General features: G+C 45.2%; 1 protein-coding gene and 1 long non-coding RNA gene across 2 annotated transcripts in view; one reads left to right on the forward strand and one right to left on the reverse strand.

Annotated features, from left to right (window-relative positions):
• The window catches only part of LOC143841291 (uncharacterized), a 188,566-nt gene that overhangs the window by 30,495 nt on the left and 145,899 nt on the right, over positions 1 to 12,172 (reverse strand). The window lies entirely within an intron of this gene.
• On the forward strand, positions 1,695 to 6,312 carry LOC143841858 (uncharacterized). Its single transcript, XR_013232903.1, has 3 exons — positions 1,695 to 1,787; positions 5,113 to 5,549; positions 6,155 to 6,312. It is a non-coding gene; the product is annotated as an uncharacterized LOC143841858 (long non-coding RNA).

Below are 12,172 nucleotides of genomic sequence, written 5' to 3' on the forward strand. Positions count from 1 at the left end.
AAAACAGTTTCGGATCCAGACTTACAGCATGATCTACAGGTTTTCCACTATGGCCACTGTAGTTACATAATCATTGAGAACTGTCTCAATCCCTGTATCATTTAGTCCAGTTTGGAACATGTTGATGTGCTGTGCTTATTTAGATGGGCAGACATAAAGGAAAAAGGTCTGGGGTCTACTCAGAACAAAGCGTCACTTTCTTCAATGGTGTTTTCTCCCAAGGACACGCCCTTAGGATTGCAGCCAGAATAAAAGAATCCTACAGTGATTCTTCTCCCACTTCATACTAGGAGTTGCCCTCTCTCCCCCATCCCATCAATAAAAATAAAGCCCCCTTGAAGTTACTTTGAACCTGGAAGTTGGAAGGGATCTAGAGGGACATCTAGTCCAACCTTCTGCACAATGCATGAACTTCACAACAACCTCCCTCTCCATCCCCCCACTGACTCTTTGTCAATGGAAGGCAACCTCTAGTATCCCTGGGCCATTCTAGATGGGAAGAAAATTCTTTCCTGACCCCAAAGTGCCAATCTGCATTACTCTGTGCGTGTAAGAAATGAGACCCAAGTGATGTCTCACCCCTTTCTGCCCTCCTTCTCATTATCCTCCTGAGTCAGCCTGTCTCCATTTTTTACCATTGAGAAACCCTTGAATCATTCTTCAGGTTTCAAGAAACCCCAGAAGTGTTGTTATGGTGCAGAATATGGTTAGGAAGTGTAGCTGTGTACATGCACATCCTGGGCCCTTCTCCTTCCCACCCCCTTCAGACCCATCATTGGCCATTTGGGGAGGGGGTGAGGTTGACATGAGCACATATGGTCATAAATACCAATAAATATTGAACAAATTGAAAAAAATATTAAAAAATTAACTTCCACCCATTCCTGAAACCCTTCTAGGGGCGTCAAGAAACTCCAGGGTTTCATGAAACCCTGGTTGAGAAAGCGTGGTCTAAGTGCACAGAGTCTGCAATGCTGTCAGATGGTCTGCTGGCCTCTGCTTAAAAACCTTCGAAAAAGGAGAGCCCTTCACCTCCCAAACTCTCGGTTGCACAGAGGAAATGCCCTAACTATCAGGAGGTTCTTGGAATCATAGAGTTGGGACTTCCAGGGTCATCTAGTCCAACCCCCTGTAGAATGAAGGACATTCACACCTGCCCACCTAAAGTGACCCCCAATTTCATGCCCAGATGATGCACCCCCCCCCCCCAACCAGAATCCCTGTCCAGTCTGACCTGGAAGAAATTATCCTCCTGAAGAAATTTTCTTCCTCTTTCTAGGGTTTAACTCAAAATTATTGATTTAATTTCAATCCATTATTTCAATCTACATATCCACATATCCATTCACAGATCCCATGGGGAGCTGAGGTGAAGGCAAGGAAACTTGCATTGCTTAATTTCTTCTTCATTGACCTACAAATGAGTTATTTTGCCTGGGCATTCATGGAGCAGAGCTGCATTTGGGGACCTTCCTTGTGAGAAAAGGGGTCCTTCCCCCTTAGTTCTGAGCACTGGCCCTGCCCCATTCAGGCAGTTTCTAGCATAGCTGTTTGTCTGCCGGCAGCACCTTCGTTTGTAGTCATCGGAGTATTTCAAAACAGATGACTTAGAGCGCTATTGTGTGTGTCTATTTAACAAAGATTACGACAGAACAGTCACAGCTCAGGAGATTTTTTGTGGCATTTCCTCCTAATCCCATGAGGTTTTTGAGCATATATAGTGCTGGCTAACACATCCATAGGCATTAACTCAAGGGAGACGAGAATGCGATGTTGTGAAAAACAAGGTAAGGAAGAATGCTAATACTGATGTGTGCTTTAAGCAGGTTGTGAGAGGAAGGGTAGAAAGAGATGGACCAGGGCGGTGCTCTCATGGCCCCTGCTGGTGCACCCCAAGTAATACCAATTGCTGCTTTGGGATCAGGAAGGGATTTCCTCCAGATTGGCCCAGGGATCCAGGAAGGTTTTTGTTTTCCTCTAGAAGAGGCATCATTGGGGAATGGTGGAAGTGGTGGGGGTAGACTGTGAATGTCTTGGACTGTCCGGGGTTGGACTAGATGGCCCTTGGGATCCCTACCAGCTCTGTGTTTCTATATTCGGTAGTTCTTTGATAAATATAATGATAAATATAATGAATAACGGTGTTGAAAAGCATCTGATTTAGAGATAGCTTCAAAGCATTTAAATATCCTATTGCATTTCTTAACTCTTTCCCTGCTGATTTTATTTTGGGGGTACCCTCTTTCCCTTTTGCCCATACAGAGGCAGGGCAAAGGAACAATTCAACTTCCACGGCACTAAAAATTATCATTTGAGAATCTACTTAGGCGTGTACTCCCAAGGGCGTGTCCTTACTCTGATCAGGACTGTTGTATTTTCTATTCAGGCAATAACTCTTTCTCAGCCCCACCTGCCTCACAGAGTATCTGTTGTTGGGAGAGAAAGGGAAAAGGTGTTTGCAAGCTACTTTGAGACACACGAGGTCTGCTGGATGACCTTGGGCCAGTCACAGTTCCCTCAGAGCTCTCTCAGCCTAAGGTGACCAGATTTTAACATTGGTAAAGCGGGACACCATTGCCGGGGGGGGGGGGGTTCTTGATTAAAAATTTGGTCTATACAGAGCAACCCAAAGTTTCATAGAACGCATAGAATGCAAAAATAGTATTGTAATATATATTTTTAAAATTTCAACATAAGTACAATTTGCCAGGTACTCCCAGATGTCCCTCCAAAAGTGGGACAATCTGGTCACCTTATCTCAGCCCCACCTACCTCACAGAGTGTCTGTTGTGGGGAGAGGAAGGGGAAAGGTGTTTGTAAGCCACTTTGAGACACCTTCAGGAAGTGAAAAGCGGAGTATTAAAAACACAGCTCTTCTCCTGCTTACATTATTGTTGGTAGGCAGTAGAGCTGCCTGTATGTCAAGATTGCGTACATATATCTATATTTTAAATAATAAGCTTGGTTTGATCAGTTATAACACTCTATTTATTTAATATTTTACATTGTTCTTTCTGTGAGGTAACTGCAGGTGTTGTACACATAATTCCTCTTCCATTTTAGCCCCACAACGACCCTGTCAAATGTATTGGGCCATTAAGCTTCCATGAGATAAAACACACAATTGGTTGTTTATCTGCTTCTATTATCTCCTGCTTCTCTCTCCAGTAAGGACACAAGGCTGCTGATCATATTCTCCTTCTCTCCATTCTATCTTCACAACAACCCTGTAAGGTAGGTTAGGTTAGGACCGAGTGACTAATCCATCCAGCTCCTATGGCAGAGTGGGGATTCGAATCTGGGTCTCCCAGGTCTTAGTCTGACATGCTAATCACCACACAAAACTGGTGTATTGCAATCTGTTAGAGTTTAAGACTGCCCTTTTCAAACTTTTGATAGAGGAGGCACCCCTGGAAAAAAAATTCAGGTTTCAAGTCACAGTGGAAGTGAGTCAGCTGGCCAGACCTCCCTGCCATTCCCCCTGGAAGTGACATGTGACATGCTGTTACTCACCAGGCCCCTGTTCTGCCTCCCAACCCCCGGAGTTCGCCAGGGACCTGGCTGCCCTAGCACTGGGCTACGCCACACCTCTTGGGAATCCCTGCTTTAAGCTGTTGCAAGAGTCTGTCATTTTGGCTCCAGGAGACTTACAAAGTCATCTGGTGCACAACTTTTACGGTTTAAGACCATAAGTTGCAATGAGAATACAGCAGAACAACTTTTTATAGTATTGGATGGTGGGACCCTTCCCCCTCCTCTCAGGAATGTGGGAAGTAAGTGATGTTGAGAAAGTCAGTGGTGTTGAGAAAGTAAGGGATGCCAGCCCAAGCTCACTCAAGAAGCCTCATGGCAACGTGGGGGTTTGAACCCAGGCCACTGCCATCCGAATCCAACACTCTTAGCACTGCACCAGACTGGCTCATTCCTTTGTGGTAAGGTGAGCCTGTTTGTGTCCTTTGTTCTTCAGGATCTATCAAATAAAATGAAGACTCTATTTGTTTTTGCCTGCCTTTTGGCCCTCGTCATTCCTTTACAGGTAAGCATAAAGTTTTTTGTGCAGCCCCCAAACATTGCTGAAATAACAGCAAAATAAGCATTAAAGAATAAAGTAATAACGTTTATCGCATTTTTAGAGGGCTTCACAGTGTTCAAAATATGGATACAACAGGCTGTCAATTTGCAGCAGACTTACGGCAAGCCCAGCAAGGGGCTTTCAAGGCAAGGTAGAAACAGAGGTGGTTTGCCATGGCCTTCCTCTGCAGAGCTTCCCTTGGTGGTCTCCCATTCAAGCACCAGCCCTGCTTGGCCTCTGAGATCTGACAAGATCAGGCCATGCCATGACACCTTCCCTGTCCCATGTTCCAGTTCCTCCAAATGTGTTGTCTCAGCTCAGCAAGCCAAAAACCTCTTGGATCCTTGACATCCTTATTGTAACAGCCCCCGCCCTCCAATTTTGCATTCCTAGGGAGATGAGAAAATAATTACTAAATACTAGAAGGGCATCTGGATTGGGGTATCACATTTGGCTTGGTGTATCACACAGTGTAAACCTGGAACCAACAGAGCGCATAGTAGTAGTAGTAGTAGTAGTAGTAGTAGTAGTAGTAGTAGTAGTAGTAGTAGTAGTAGTAGTAGAAGAAGAAGAAGAAGAAGAGTTGGTTCTTATATGCCGCTTTTCCCTACCCGAAGGAGGCTCAAAGCGGCTTACAGTCGCCTTCCCATTCCTCTCCCCACAACAGACACCCTGTGGGGTGGGTGAGGCTGAGAGAGCCCTGATATCACTGCTCAGTCAGAACAGTTTTATCAGTGCCGTGGCGAGCCCAAGGTCACCCAGCTGGTTGCATGTGGAAGAGTGCAGAATCGAACCTGGCATGCCAGATTAGAAGTCCGCACTCCTAACCACTACACCACACTGGTATACTCATAGTCGTTACCACATGGGTCAATGGTTGACAGCGAGTCAAGCGAGTACTGACCCATATCGACAACTTGGATATGATCAGCAAAAGTTTGAAATTTTGTGAAAATTTATTCTTAAACATGTTGGCAATAAAGAGCTAAAAACTGCACCAGTTCATATATCTCTTTCTCCCCTTCTTCTTTCCTCTCCAGGCCAGCAGCAGCAGCAGTCATGAAAGAAGGTATTTGGGGCCACGGTATCGACCAGCACGGAGACCATCATATCCATATTATTTGAATGCATATTATCAACCCCCTTATTATTCTAATGTATATTATCAGCTCCCATGTTCTTCAACAAACGTAGGGCTTTGTCGCTGTTTTTGGCGTTGGCCATATAATGCATTTATTTGCATCCCACCAAAACCTGCACAGACTACGAAGGCTGCACCAGCACAGCCTACTGCAGCTGCGCCAGCACAGCCTACTGTAGCACAGACTACTCCAGCGGCACCATCCAAGACTACTCCAGTTGTGCCCCTCCTGACTACTCCAGCTGCGCCATCCAAGCCTACTCCAGTTGTGCCCCTCCTGACTACTCCGGCTATGACCCCCCAGACTCCTCGTGGAGATAATGGTTAAATTGTTTGGTAAATGTGTTTTGAAATATTGTAGTCACACAACATATGGAGTGCCCCTTGCTACAGCTAAGCCGAGCCCAGAGTCATTACCCCACATGCCCCTCCAACTGTGGGTACCCCCACTTTTGGAAGCCTCCTCTGAGAGGCCCCGACTTTGTTGATCAACCTTAGAATTGTTATCAGGCTGTGGAAAAGGGTGACTCTAAGAGGAAGAGGGCTGTGTGCAGGAGTTCCATTTACACTTCTGTTCACTGGGTTTGAAGAAAGTAAAAGGGGCTGTGGGTTAGAGGAGGGTGTCCAAACGGTCCCAGGTTCAAACCCCGGCATCTCCTGTTAAAGCACTAGGTGACAGGTGATGTGAAAGACCTTAGCCTGAGACCACGGACAGCTGCTGTCCGTCTAACCAGACCATATTGAGTGGGATGGCTCACCAGCCGCCTTGAGCTTCAGTGATCGCTGAGCCGGCTGAACCGCTCACCCCTCCTGTGTGTGTAAAGACTGCCCACTGTGAGGGTGCTTTGCAAATGATTTGGGCTATTTATTAATGGGGAAACTGAAGTAAATTGACCTGCAAGTCTGACTCACCGATCTGCTATGCTCTGTTGGCATTACAGGTCTCAGGAAGATGCAGCCCCCTCAGATGCTCTGCAAACAATCTTGCTTCTGGGCCATTGTAAGGTGTAACCAGTGAACAATGCAGATTTCCTCACAGTGATATTCCTGCCCTCCTGCATTGGTTTCCAGCTTTGGGATATTTTCCCTTAAATAAATGTTTCCAGCATCAAGGCTCAAGGCACTTTTATGGGCATAACAAACAACCAAATCAGAGAAAACGTCGCTAAATCCCAAGTGATAAATTATACTATACAAAACTAAACTTGTCTCTTCCATATTGACAAACTGCAACTGTTAATTCTTAACATATTCCCAAGAACGTCAGCAGCTTCAGGAAATTTGGTAAAGTCCCTTTCGCAAAGGATCTATCTATCAATGACTCTGTGGCTTTAAATCCGCTTCCAGGGCATGTGTGCTTGTGACGGAGGAAGGTACCATTTTGCAGTTTGATCTTGAGAAATGTGGACTGAGAACAGTTTCCCTTCTTTTCCCAATAAAAGAAAAAAAGGGGGAAATGTATAATAACTTTAAACCTTAGTCGAATAAGGGACGTGGAAAAATTTAAGAAGCAAATGAACCCTCTTATTCCAAGAGACGGAGTTCATTAAAAGACGTGGACAATTAACCCAAGCATTGGTCTAGCATCTTAGTTACAAATAAAGACCCAAACAGTCAGATAGTAGATAATCCAATCCCATTAATAAAACTTTGAACAATAATTCTAAGTTATCTTACAGTGCAATCCCAATAACACTTTCTTAGGGGTAAACCTCATTGAATAGAACACTGCAGGACTCTGAATAGACCTGGTAGGATTGTTCTCCTAGGGCTTTTTCCCCAGTAGATACATGGCATGTATTTCTATTGTCCTGACCTGGATAGCCCAGGTTGGTCTGATCTTGTTAGATCACAGAAGCTAAGAAGGGTTGGTTCTGGCTAGTGTTTGGATGGGAGACCACCAAGGAGTTTCAGGGTCATGGGACAGGGCATGGCCAACCATTTCTGAACATCTCTTGCCTTGGAACCCCAATGGGATTGCCATAAGTTGCCTGTAAATTAACAACACTTTACATTTACGCACATGTAGCATAAGTGTTAAATGCATTTTGCATGACCTGATTATGACAATTACATGGCGTAAAACCGGAGTATGCAGAACTGAAATATGCATGTTCACAAAGCAGCAGTTCATTGCCAGTGGAATTACCCATTTTCCTTATAAAATATTATGTCCCCATCAACACTCCATCTTTAATCCTTTCCTGCATTTGGTAATAGCTCCCAACTCCATCCCAAGACTCTCTCGTCACTAGTCTTTCCTCCTCCTCTCACAGTTTAGCAACATCTTCATGAAAAGGTCTCTCGAAATAGAATTCTGGTTCTCAGAAAGTACAAGAATTGTACTGAGGTGTACACACCTGGTTGTTTTGTGGCGCTACCAGTATTGGAAGAGTGACCCAGCCATGGTGAAAAAGAGGCTCCCACTTGCCCAGCTGAGAAGCAAACAAAATGGTGGACTGGGGCATCTCTTCCTAATTCCCAACACATTGTGGATGGGGCAGTGAAGCGTGTGATGCTCTGAGGGCTAGAAAGCATGCCATTCTTCTAGATTTGGAACTAATACTTATTCATACGAGTGCTGTTGAGCACATAGCAAAACAGCGTGGACAGCCGAGACAGAGGGTGGACCAGATCACCGTCCCTCATCACCTGCCGCTTTAGGATTGCTTTAGGATACTTTGGGCTGGTCCTGCGTTGAGCAGGGGGTTGGACTAGATGGCCTGTATGGCCCCTTCCAACTCTATGATTCTGTGATTCATGAATTGCATCGGTAAATCATGAATTGTATCGGTAGAAGAATGGCAGGCATGAAATCTTGTGGGATACTTTACACAACCTCCATGCAGCTCCATTGTTATAACAAGGCAGCCTTTCTCAATTTTTTTTATCATTACGAAACCCCTGAAACATTCTTCAGGCTTCAAGAAATCCCAGATGTGGTGCAATCACACAGAATACGGTTGGGAAGCATAGCTGTGCACATGCCCACCGGGGGCCGCTCCCCTTCCCACCCCCTCCAGGCACATCATTGGCCATTTTGGGCTGTGTTTGTGTGCGGGTTGACATGACCATATATGGTCCTATCACCCGATAAATGCTTAATACATTTTAAAATGTATTAAAAATGAACTAACTGCCACCCACTCGGGAAACCTTCGACGGCCATCAAGAAACCCCAGGGTCTCATGAAACCCTGGTTGAGAAAACCTATAGTAAGGTCTCTCAGTCAGCCACGCTATCTAGTGGCGTGGCCTAGGTATTACCACAAAGAAGGCTACAAGGCTGTCCCTAACTGTATCTGAGCATATTTGTGTGAGGGAAATATTTTCCCAGGGAACACTCGGTGGAGCATGTCCCTCTCTAGGCTTCCCCATGAGCAAACAATGGGATCAAGGCTTGGCAGTTGTCCTGTTAAGGAGACAAGGAGGAGAATCACCTCAGCTGATGCTGCCCCCCAGGTTCAGGATAAGGCCCCACCTCAGTGTATTCACTGGCCTTTCCATTCAGAGGCACAGGAGGCAAGGAAAGGAGGTTATGTATTGTGTTATTCTTAATTATCGTACGGTGTGTGTGTCGTAATCAGGAGACCCAAGGATTTTCTGGCAGCCAGGCGAGGGACGTTCTGACTCCACTAGCCAGGGTTGGCCCTGCTTAGCTTTTGATGGGATGGGGTTTGCCTGATCTACCCAGGTCAGGCGGTTGCTGGCCTGAGCTATGGGGCAGCCCTGCAGCATTTGCTAAGTAACACAAAACAGAGTGGGTCACACAGAAAGGGAGAAGCATCTCAGGGGCAACATCCTCTGTCAGGAATTAAAAATTGTAATGTGAGGTTTATATCTCCCAAGATGTTGGATGAGCTTTTTCATGGATCCAGAGAGAGAGAGAAAAAGCTCAAAACTTTTGCAAGAAGTTGCACTTCTCAGCATTACCAGCAGAGGGAGGAAAAACACAAGACATTGGGCAGTCCGAACTCTTTTGCTGCTGAAGGATAAGAAATATGGTGAGATTTTAAAAAATGAAAATCAGGTACACCTCCTAGAAGCCGAGATTCCTGAAGAGACCTGATCTAAGGTCAATGACAGCAAATATCAACGGACTCCCAAGGAAAATATTAAAGGTATCCCCTGTGCAAGCACTGGGTTATCTCTGACCCTTGGGGTGATGCCCTCTAGGGTTTTCATGGCAGACTCAATACGGGGTGGTTTGCCAGTGCCTTCCCCAGTCAGTACCGTTTGCCCCCCAGCAAGCTGGGTACTCGTTTTACCGACCTCGGAAGGATGGAAGGCTGAGTCAACCTTGAGCCGGCTGCTGGGCTCGAACTCCCAGACTAATGGTCAGAGCTTCAGACAGTATGTTGCCTGCCTTACCACCCTGCAGACCAGTGTATCTCTTGGGTAGTGCAATTTACTAGTAATGAAGCAGACTCTTCATGTATCAAGGTCATTACTGCCTGCTCAGGCTGGCAGCAGCTCTCCAGGGTCTCAAAGGGAAGTCTCTCATATGACCCAGGGCTTGATCATTTCCTGATCATTTCCTACCACTGCAGCACAGGCCTTCCCTATTAGAAAAAGAGCTTTAAAAAGGTCCCAAAGAGTCTCAATCTGGTTTACAATCACCTTCCCTTCCAATTCCTATAACAGACACCCTGTGAGGTAGGTGGGCCTGAGAGAGCTCTAAAAGAACTGCTCTGCAAGAACAGCTCTGAGAGAACTGGGACTGGCCCAAGGTCACTCAGCGGGCTGCGTGTGGATGAGAGGGGAATCCAACCCGGCTCTCTGAATCAGAATCCACCACTCTTTTTAAACATTACACCATGCTGGCTCCTTATTAGAACATGTAATTCTTCAAATGCATTTCTTTTGGAGCCACGGTTCCCCTCTTCTTTTCCAACCCAACAAGTCACTACTGTTTTAAAATCCCAATCACAGAGAAGCCCTGTGCCATGCTGAGAAGTGGGTTAGTGAGTCAGAAGGCTGGGGGTGAGCAGGGAGCAATGGGCAGATTCCTGAGCCTGGGGGAAATAGACAGGGGGCAGCATCCCAGCTGGAAGGAAGGCAGAGGGCCAAAGCAGGATACTAGGGAGAAGCCAAAGATGAACAGGGAGCAAAATGCCTCAATGTTTCTACCCTAATCCAGCAGGAGAAGAGATCTGAACAATTTCCAGGCAGGACCTGGAGACCCTCTGGAAGTTTAGCTCATCTTCCGACCAGAGGGATCACTTCCCCAGAGAAAATGGAATTTTTGGAAGGAGGACACTGTTATTGCATGCACGCATACACACACAAACACACACACACATTCCCAGACTCCACCCTGAAATCTCCAGGAGCTGCTCAACCTGGGTCTGCCAACTCGACTCTCTCCTCCACTGGTAGAGAGGGGCAACTTGTCAAGCCTGGGCCCATTCTGCACACACAGGATAATGCAATTTCAATGTGCTTTGGCAGCTGGATTGTCCTGTGCGGAACAGGAAAATCTACTTCTACAGTGCATTGAAACTGCATTATCTGTTGCGTGCAGAATAGGCCCTGGAGTACCATAATCAGGAGCTGAAAGGGGGTGGGGAGGAGTCTGCTTTAGAAGGAAGTCCACATGGGGCTTATTGCTTTAACAGGTATTCACTGTTGGTAAAAAAATCCCATGCTGTGATAGGAAAGGCAACATCTAGCACCTATCTAAGAGAAAGGATGAGATTCAGAAAGCAGATGTTCTCTTCTAGGAAGAGAGAGAGAGAGAGAGAGAGAGAGAGAGAGAGAGAGAGAGAGAGAGAGAGAGAGAAGACACACATACACACAAAGATGAGACTGGTGATCCAAATCCAACAGCTATTTTAGGAGATCAATAGGGATTAGCTGCACCTTGTGAATCAAACGTGTGGGCTCATTCCAGCCCATTATATATATTTATACTAGGCACGGTATGAATCACATTTGTGCTTACTGCACACTTTTACAGAATAGCCCACTTATTACGTATAATTCTTTTAACCTAGATGGGCAGAATTAGTTTCTTTGCTTTCTGTAGGAAAGTTGCATAAGTTAAAATTATGCACCACCAGTCAAATCTGTCATTTCCCCCCTCCAGCAGTATTACAAAATAATTAACCCAGCCCACTGCTTTGCTGATGCTGCATCCATCTCTATTGTAATCTTTTTTTTTTTAAAGAAGAATCTTAAGGACATCCCAGCCCCGACTAGACCATTAATTACAGTACGATGGCCAATTACCGAATTCCAGAATTAGGTGTGGTTTGGATACAAGAAGGGGCTTGTTCAAGCATTCACTTTTTGCATATGATCAATAGAGGGGGAGAGAATGAGAGGGCAAGCAGTCACAGAATGGCATCTATAGAGAGCAAGAAGAAAAACTGTTTTACAGTTCTCTATATATTTTAGAAATGCTAATGAAGAACCGTAAAATCTAAAGGACACAGAATGATAGGCCAGTAAAACCCGGATGTGTTGCTGATTTATTCTGGATCAAATAGTGCCACATGAGTTCTGCAAGATTTACACACACACACACACACACACACACACACACACACACACACACACACTTCCTGTCTGGCTTTTAATATTTTGCAGTGTCACTGCACATTCTGACCATGTCCGGGTCAATGTATTATCAACAAGCTATATGCGGCATTCAAAGCAGATTACAGCAGGAAACATTTAAAAACGACAATCATATATATTTTTAAAAAATTATAATCCGCACTGTCAACGTTTCTCAATTTGTTGACATGGAAAAAGCAATAAAAGGCTGAAATATACAAATATTTGCTTTTGTAAATACACAACAATAAACCACCAACAGTTAAAAATTAAAATCCTGGATCAAAAGGAATGACTGACATTGCAGTCCTATGAAGAATTAAGTCTAACCTAAGTCCATTATAGTGTCAGTCTGGCATCAATAGCAAAGCAAGATGATAGGCAAGTCTCTGCTGAAAG

The sequence above is a fragment of the Paroedura picta genome, chromosome 7 (assembly GCF_049243985.1).
Source record: "Paroedura picta isolate Pp20150507F chromosome 7, Ppicta_v3.0, whole genome shotgun sequence".
Taxonomy (NCBI): Eukaryota; Metazoa; Chordata; class Lepidosauria; order Squamata; family Gekkonidae; genus Paroedura; species Paroedura picta.